Source organism: Styela clava, chromosome 5 (genome assembly GCF_964204865.1).
Source record: "Styela clava chromosome 5, kaStyClav1.hap1.2, whole genome shotgun sequence".
NCBI classification, from domain to species: domain Eukaryota; kingdom Metazoa; phylum Chordata; class Ascidiacea; order Stolidobranchia; family Styelidae; genus Styela; species Styela clava.
Genome location: NC_135254.1, coordinates 24,731,107 through 24,740,817, shown reverse-complemented (window position 1 = coordinate 24,740,817; position 9,711 = coordinate 24,731,107). Strand labels below are relative to the sequence as shown.

General features: G+C 36.6%; 1 long non-coding RNA gene across 2 annotated transcripts; it reads right to left on the bottom strand.

Moving 5' to 3' along the window:
* Positions 1–829: 829 nt before the first annotated feature.
* Positions 830–3,988, bottom strand: LOC120344661 (uncharacterized). 2 transcript variants are annotated; one of them, XR_013475555.1, is made up of 5 exons: positions 2,737–3,988; positions 2,219–2,477; positions 1,678–1,991; positions 1,282–1,530; positions 830–968 (listed from the first exon to the last, which is right to left on the bottom strand). It is a non-coding gene; the product is annotated as an uncharacterized LOC120344661 (long non-coding RNA). The 2 variants fall into 2 exon arrangements; XR_013475554.1 differs by having other exon boundaries at positions 1,678–1,719; positions 2,737–3,981.
* Between the last annotated feature and the right edge of the window lie 5,723 nt (positions 3,989–9,711).

The window sequence follows — 9,711 nt, the reverse complement described above, 5'->3', positions numbered from 1 at the left end:
CTGCAAAATTGATGCAGCAGAGAGGTGGGCCAGAGCTCTTGGTCAGCATTGTCTATGGATAAATGGTTCGATATTATGAATACTTGGCCAAATTTTGGATATAAACAAGGGTGCGGCCGTAATATGTGTACCAAGTTGGGGTTATCAGGTTGTGCGCTATCTTGGTACACATACTACGGGAGCGCCTAAAAATGCTTCAGCCATTCCATAGCATTGATTTGATTCCACAGCGACTGATTTGGTTTGAAAATAATTTTCATCCCAGAAATACGCAACTGAAAATCATCTGTCGCTGGGACAACTCAAACAGTTCTCCCTGTATTTTTATTATGCAACCTATATTGCCTATTGTCATGAAAATATATTATATTCCATGAAATGAACATTTGGTTATGAAAAATAGAATACTTTGTTTAATTACTGCTAAACTAATAAAAATAAAACCGAAATCACATCTAAACGCACTATATTGCAAAATAAAGTGAAAAGAGATCATGCCCTTCATCTACATTTATTTTTTAAGCAGTTTTCATATGGATAAATTCTGGTTCTAGCTGTTTGATGGCACCTTATTTTCAGGTAGAACTTACATAATTTCTCCAAGATGTCCAGCATGCTAATATCGTTTTGGGCAATACTAAATGATTCTATATTAAAATTTTCAAAAACTGTGGCTACAACACCTTCATGAGCATAGTTCCATCTAAATTCAATTTCGAGCAGCTTACATAGTTCAAGGACACTGGGCAATGGTACGGTTAAGCGTCCATATTCTGTTTCCTGCATTACTGCAACCATAGAGTCAGTTATCAAACAGTCCCGTTCGGGATTAAATAATGACTGAATTCTTTTGCAGTCTTCCGGGTCTTGGCATCGTTTTTGCATTTTTTGTAAAATACACCCAGCAATGTATTGGATTATATGGACCTCATCGTCATTCAATATGATAGTACTTGAATCTAGTAAATCTGGAAAACATAAGGAACAGGGGTGTAATATTAAGATATCGCATTATTGATTACCATGAATGTCAATGAAAGGGTGTCAATACTTAAAATTAAAATCGATCAAGCGCCTGTTAAGCTGGTGCGCACAATGTATGAATCATGTAGTGCTTTATTGCCAACATCCAAAACCAATATTGCTCAGAAAACAGTTGCGTTTTATAGCCTTATGTATGAATAAAAAGCCAATTAAGCAATTTTTGCCAGTAAGTCATATGTTCCGTAAAATTAGGGTATCTAAACATACTCAAATCCAAACAAATATTAAGCACCGGACCTTTCGTTTTATCCATTTCTTTAGCTGTGAATCTATCAAATAATTTCCAGACAGACTGGAGGGTATAGTAAACCTGGAATACTCTGTTCCAGTGTGGGGATGCTAACTGCATCACAGCTGAAGGATAACATTTGATCACTTAGGACTTTTCTTCAGTAACAATTGTAAGTATTCGACCACATTTGGTAAAATAGGAACAGTGGCTGCAATGATCTTCCACTACAATTTTCCCCACACTAATATCTCTGCCTAAAAATGAAAAAAAATTCAAAATTATTTTGACAGATTTATCCCATGGTGTTTAAAAAATCTGCCCTTAATGTTTATCTTGAGTTGTGGAAGTTGTATTAGTAATCATGAAATTTATGGAGGAGTCTACAATTATGTAAATATTACCTTGTTGCCACGCTGGAAAATAACTTTTGACACGTTGAGCACCTTGAAATAAAACATAAGTTATTTTTTATAAATCACTGAATAAGTTGTTTATTAGCAAAAATATTGTCATGAAAATATCCATTTAAGTATGTGTTATCTATAGAATAAAAACCAGAAAATATATTGATGATAAGATAATTGAATGCATGATCTGTTGGTGGTCCTGCATTAAACCTCTCATAACACTTTTTGTCCTCTGTAGCTCTCTTTTCAATAGCTGTCTTACTTTTGCTCATTCAAAGTAAACTTTTCTTCCATTGCCTCGTCAAGATCTATAAATACTGTCAGTTAATGATCCTCTAACATGAATGAGTCTAGTACGGGGCTGACAGGTAATGTCTGAATGTATCATCAAATCCAGGATCTGATTCAGGGATTTAAACTCGGCAGCTCTGTATGTCATATATTAGCACATGGTGACTCCCTGAATAGTCACCCGCTAAGGGAAACACACTAATATATATAGTATATATCTAACGTATAGAAATGGTAGACTTACCTTTATTAGTCATAATAGCCACTTATTATATAACAACTACAGCTCGTGAGTACGATGCGACCAACAGATGTGGTGAAACTGCAGCAAAACGCTGGGAACTCGAGTGGGCGTTAACGAATCAAGTTGCCGCAATGGAGCGTATCGCGTCAGACACTCCTCATTGGCTAAGGCTTTAGTTGCGCATCATGGTATGTTAGTCGTTGGTACGAACAGATGCACAATACAAAGAAGTACGACAACAATACAGCAGTACGGTTTTCTGAAATAATATGAAAATAATAAATACACAAATAATAATAAGTTCGGGGCAGTATCGTATCAGTAGGCCTATACTATTGTAAACAAACCTTAAATATCTATATTACGTCACACAATCACCTAATGACCAAATATGGCATCACTAACGGTTATAATAAATAAATACATAAATTACCTCTGCCGGCACTTTCAAGGCCTGACAGGAAAACAAATACAGACCATGTACAACTTAGAATACAAAACTATATGTATAAACTTACTTGACGTTGTGTCCTCAAGGGTCGTCAAGCAGTAACTTGAACATTAAATCACAATATCTTGATTGAATTACTTAGCAATATTACAATAACAACTGTGAGGAATATCAATAATACACTATTATTAGCAGTACAAATAAATACCCTACATTTTACTAACACTACAAGCCTAAGTCGTTCACTAATTAATCAATTATAAACCCTAAAATAACACTCTCAGACCGACGTCAAAACAGCCATCAGCCAGAAACTTCCAGAACCCTGCAGCGTGCGCGGTCCCGTGACGTCACTTCCACAAAGTCATTGTGGTGCAATAACCAAGCATTCGATGAGCTGGTCCTTGGCGTCAACTTGCGGGAGAAATAATTATACTTCAAGATATTGGCGGTAACACCCTGGCCCCTTGGAAATTGAAAATTTGTGTCCACATACACCAATTTACAGATTTCCACACACACATTTAAACAAATAACAAACACACCAAATATAACGAAATTGTGTCATACAAAAGAAATTTTATGCACAAGCTAACTTGCTAATTACAAGCATGCAATAATATAAGCTTTGTAACAGGTCTTTGAAGAACAGAAAATTGGGTCTGAATCGAACAAGACTCTCCTTGCCAGGGAAAGTCTTAATTACTCTGCCCAAAAGCCAGGTGTTTCGTGGCAAGTTATGATCCACAATGAGAACAATATCGTTCTCACACATATTACGTTGGGGTTTGTTCCACTTTTTTCTTTGTTGTAAAAGAGGTAGATATTCCTTTCTCCATCTTTGCCAGAAAATATCTGCCATATACTGGACCTGTTTCCATCGTTTCCTCGAATACACATCCTTTTGTACAAACAAACCTGGTGGAAGAACAGGTTCCTGTTTTAATAACAGCGATGAATTTGGAGACAGCGGTGTCAAGTCATTCGGATCACTTGAAACTGTTGTAATTGGACGTCCATTTATAATAGATTCACATTCACACATTAAAGTGCATAGAGCCTCATCGCTTAAAGTTTGTTCCCGACAAATTGAATTAAATACCTTTCTGACAGTCGGAATTAGGCTTGCACGTAACTTAGGATTTACGGAATTATTTTGAGTTACGGAAGCGAAGTTACGAATTACGTCAAGTCGTAATTATTGGTCGAGCGCTTTCGCGATTGAAACGAGATCTCTTCAGAGCAGTCAATTCCGTCGATTGTAAAAAATTAAAGTTTAAGTAAAAGAAGTTAGAGTTCCGGTATTCGCAGCCGTTTTTCTCTCTCTTGTTAGGCAGATGGGGAAGGCACAACGCGTCATTTACCAACCTATTATCAACTTATCTAAGATGGCAAATGTCCATATTAACCGTAGATAGGGAATAGAATTGTGTTGAGACCGATGGACGCCAACACACCTGGTTTCAACTTCTTCGGGTGAAATGACTAAAGAATGTAAGAAATCAACTTATAAAACAAGGTCTATTTGTAAATGCCGTGATAATGTTGCGCTTATAGAACAGCAATATAAAGACGGAAGAGAAATTGCGTAATGAACCAACGCAACTTAGTCTTTTCGGCATCGGTAAAGCGATTGAGACGGCAGAGAAACAACAATACGACGGGATTTCCCGTGTTTATTCTGCGCGAGATCCATTTTCTATTACAAAATCTTGATGTTCTGTTACCGATTTTATCGTTATATATCTGTCCGGACTTGGCATTGCTCAATATGTTTTTCACAATGCCTCGCAATATGTCGGCCAAATATGATTACCCGTCTTTATTAAATGTGGCAACTTATTTTGATTTATCGTCGACTCGAACACCACCGGCACTCGACCAAACTTGTGTCCATCTTGGCAAATAGGATTGTCGACTTGAGTTAGAAAAATAAATTAATATTTTCATGAGTGCAAAATAAATGTCACAAAATGCATTGTTTTGCGATATAACTTTGTATTTTCGAAGAAGGCATGTCATATAAGTAGGGTATTTTAAATAATGCGCAAATAATTAATATTTGATCTAAATTTATCGCGAATAATATTGTAACATTTAGGCCGCGAAATGATTTAATGAAAATGAAGCATGGAATTCGGAATATCGTCAATAAGTCGGCATCAATAATTATTATAAAATGCTAACTAAGTAGTAAAGTCGGATATTGTAAAAAACGGTGAAATAACAAGTCTTCGTCGCGAGGCAAGCGAAAATATAATCAAACGAGAGAATACGCTTGTAGTTGATTAATAAATTAGCAACCCGGAATTTTTATTTAATACGAAAGTCGTATTAATACGTTAATACGATTTTAAAAAAGTGAACTATCGTTTCTTAAATATATTACCAGTGTTGGTAATGATAAAATTGATCGCATAAAATTTGGTGATAAAGTTGATAAATGAAAATCAAAGCTAATACAAAAGATAAAAATCAGAATAAAATTATTTTGAATTCACTCCTTGATATTTGTTTTCAACATCTGTCGCCGGCGTGTAGTACTGCCGGGAAAATGAAAACCAAACTTCGATGTCCCATTCGGAATAGTAGTGGATTAAATTGGTTGTTATGATAGGTTTAAATGTGTGATTACGGGGTCATTACGTAATCGATTTGGACGTAATTACGGAATTGATTTTTGTCAATTACGTGCAAGCCTAGTCGGAATTTGTCTTTCAATAACACCACCATGATGTGAAGCGGAAGGTGTTTGAAATATCCATTTTATATTTTTCTGAAGCAGAAAATCATGACCTTGCTTCTGATTCCAACATTTTATTGCTTGTCTAAGTTCATGTTCAGCGGCTACAAAATATGAACCATTGACACTTCGAATTTCCAACACTTGACCTCTACGAGAAACAAATCTCCTTAAAGCCATTATAAATGAGTCCATGTCCAAATTTTGAGCTATTTCCACATGCACTGCGCGGGTAGTTAGACAGGTGAAGAGAACCCCATATCGCTTAACATCACTTCTTCCTTGACGAATGAAAAAGGTCCAAAACAGTTCAAAGCCACATATGAAAATGGTGCTTTATCAGGAGTTACTCTATCAACAGGCAAATCCGACATTTCTTGATATTCGGGTTTACGCTGCTTTCTTCTGCACAAGACACAATTGTTGATAATTTTCCTCACTAATGAAGTCCCCTTTACAATCCAATAGTTCTGCCTAATTTCAGCAAGAACATAGTCTCGTCCATTGTGTCCAGTTGTCCTATGAATATAATTAGAGCTCGACCGATATCACTTTTTGGCACCGATACCGATAACGATATATCGGCCAACTAGTGACCGATAACCGATATTGACATACCGATATCTACAACTCGATCCCGCAGTAAATACAAATAGAAAGAAACATTCAGTTTCAATCAATCAAAATTTTGTGTTGAAAAATAAAGCAGTCCTACACAGTGCTTGCATCATTAATAAAAGTTTCGCAGCAAATAATAAGAACACACATTAATGCACAAGAGAAAAAAGGCAGTCAGTAAAAAGCTTATAGAAGTCCATTTTGATCCATACAGTAGTAGGTGGGAGTAGGCTTGCACGTAATTTACGGAATTGTTTGGAGTTACGGAAGGGAAGTTACAAATTACGTAAAGTCGTAATTATTGGTCGAGCGCTTTCGCGTTTGAAACGTGCTCCTTCCAAGCAGTCAATTCCGTCGATTGTAAAAAATCAAAGTTTAACAAGTAGAAGAAGTTAGAGTTCCGGTATTCGCAGCCGTTTTGAGCCGGCATGACACGTTGCCACCCCGTTTGAGCGTTTGGTTTCACGGTCAAAACGATATTATTATAAGCGTTATAACCGTAACGCAATTAGCACCGACAGACTTTTTTGTCTTCACGATTTGGTATCTTTTTTATTCGGCGCTGATAATGATAAATAAGAATGTGTGATAGTTGATTGTAATTCCGGAAGGCGTATTTTTCTTTCTCTCCGTGAAACAGACATGAAACGAATTTTACCGCCGCTATAAGCTCTCAAAAGGAGAGGAGGCTAGGCTACTTTCTTTTCCCGACTCAATCACTTTTATTAATACAAATCACAGAGCATTAAAAAAACAAAATAGAATTTATTAGCATTAATTTACAACAAGTTACGGGTAAGAATTTATCGCCGGCTAAATAATTATTATTTGATTTAAATTTATCGCAAATAATGTTATAACATTTAGGCCGCAAAATGATTTGATATAAAATGGAGCTTGGTAATCGGAATATCGTCAATAATTCAGCATCAGTAATTATTATAAAATGCTAACTAGGTAGCAAAGTCGGATAATGTAAAAAATCGGAGCAATAACAAGTCTTCGTCGCGAGGCAAGCGCAGGTATAATCAAACGAGAAAATACGCTCGTCGTTGATTAATAACTTAGAAACCCGAAATTTTTATTCAATGCGAAAGTCTATTTTAAAAAAGGCAACTATCGTTTCATAAATATCCGTATACCATTATCGGTAATGATAAAATTGATCGCATAAAATTGGGACGGTTAATTTGCGAACGTGATAAAGGAAAATCAAAGCCAACACAATTAAACAAGATAAAAATCAGAATAAATTTAATTTGAATTCACTCCTTGGTATTTGTCTTTAACATCTGTCGCCGGCGTGTAGTACTGTCGGTAATATGAAAACCAAACTTCGATGTCCCATTCGGAAAAGAAGTGGATTCGAATGGTTTTTATGATAGGTTTAAACGTGTGAAAAAATATCGCAATTACGGGGTCATTACGTAATCAATTTTTCCGTAATTACGGAATTGATTTTTGTCGATTACGTGCAAGCCTAGTGGGGACGCAAGATATTCGAAGGCGAGGATTTTGCGCCGCACGAAGAGAGAAATATAGAAGAGAACCCTCTGTTCATTGAAAGGCAAAATGAGAGAAGCGTAAAAAAGGAAAACGCTCGGCCCAGATATTTCCCGGGGAAAAATACTCATTTTTTAGAACATGGAAAAGCGACTAACGCTGATATATATCGGCCAGATATATCGGCCGGTTGGGCCGATATGATATATCGGCAAACACGCAATATCGGCCCGATATATCGGTTGGCCGATATATCGGTCGAGCTCTAAATATAATCAACCATCAGGGATGCAATAAGACTTTCTTTTGGTATAACAATTGGATGCTTAGCATCATAACTAATTGGCGCATCTTTGATTCTGCCTCCGACACGAAGAATATCATTTTTCAAAAAAGGACGAAGCGAAATCAAAGTGCTTGATTAGGGAATTTCTTGATTATTTGACAGCAAACGTATTTCTTTGCCGAAAAATTTCGCTTGTTCATGCTTGATTATCTCCAATTCCGCATTTTGTAGCTCAGCAACAGAAAGTGGTTGAATACGATTTTCTTTAGGCAGGTTAGAAGGCAACTCATTTGCATTAAGTTTTGGAAACAACATATTTTTACCTCGTAATATCCAGGCAAAAGATTTCTTCAGACGAAACCAGTCTGAATATTTTAAAATTATACGATCCAGGACCGATTTATCCGTAGAGCAATCGTTCATAAAATCAGGCTGTGAAGGCCATTCCTCAGCAGCCTGCCACAAAAAATCAGGACCAGGTTTCCAGTATTGGCAATTCAAAAACACATCAACTGAGAGCCCCCTTGAGGCAACATCTGCTGGGTTCAGTTGTGAAGGTACATAACGCTATTGTTCAATTTCAGAAGTTTCCTTTATCAAGTTTACTCTATTGGCCACAAAAGTCTTAAATACTTTATCTGTATTTGCCAGGTATCGATGAACAGTTGTACTGTCTGTCCAAAAATATGAAGCCGAAATTGGAAGTTTGAGTTCTTTTTTCAGAAAAGCGTCATTTTTAGCAGAAATTGTTGCTGCACAAAGTTCGAATCGTGGTATTGTTGAACCATTCAAAGGGACAAGTCTGGTTTTTCCACTTATAATAGCACAATGAACTTGTCCGTACGTATTCGTAAGTCTAATGTAAGACACAGCACCATATGATTTTTCAGAGGCATCTGAAAAATTATGAAGTTGTATATCGAATATGTTACCAAAATCTTTTGGTGTATTACCGTGTATAACATCTTGGTACATTGAAATTCTTCAATTTTGGTAAATCAGAGAGCCATTTTGACCATTCTTTCTCTAATTCTGGCGGGGATAGGATCGTCCCAATCAAATTTCTTCTTACATAAATCTTGGATCAAAACTTTCATAGGTTGAAGAACTGGCTGACCGAAACCAAGAGGATCAAAGACAGAATTGATAGTCGACAACAATCCTCTTTTTGTAGCAGGTTTATCCTTATGTTTGACACGAAAGCACAAAGTATCTTGTTCTACATCTCAAATCATACCAAGTGCCTTTTCCACTGGCAGATCATTCACTGAGAGATCCAATCCTTTGACACCTTTTGCACGATGCTCTTCCGGAATTGACAGCAAAACAGCTCGATCATTACTGACCCATTTTGTTATTTTAAATCCACCTTTGGATACTAAATTTCTTACATTTTTGACATGATCTATAGCTTTCTCAGCATTGGGTTTTAGATCCAAAAAATCATCAACGTAGAAAGCATCATAAACAATCTAAAATCTTCTTTATTATCGTCAGCAGTCCTTTTCAAGGCAAAATTGGCACAGCTGGGTGAGCAGATTGTACCAAAGAGAAACGAAGTCATTCTAAAGCAGACCACAGGTTGTGAGACATCGCCATTTCGCCACCAAAGAAATCTCAAAAAATCTCTAGGAGGTTCAGAAACTTTCACTTGGTGAAACATTGCTCGGATGTCTCCTTGAATAGCAACAGATTGTTTTCGAAAACGAGCCAGAACACCAACCAAATTATTTGCAAGATCTGGCCCCTGTAACAGAACGTCATTTAAACACAGTCCAGAAAATTTAGCTGAACAATCAAATACAACACGAAGGATTTTCCTTTCTGGGTGGCGCACTCCGTGGTGACTAAGATACCAAGTTTTACCATCATATTCCTCTGAATTGTTGACT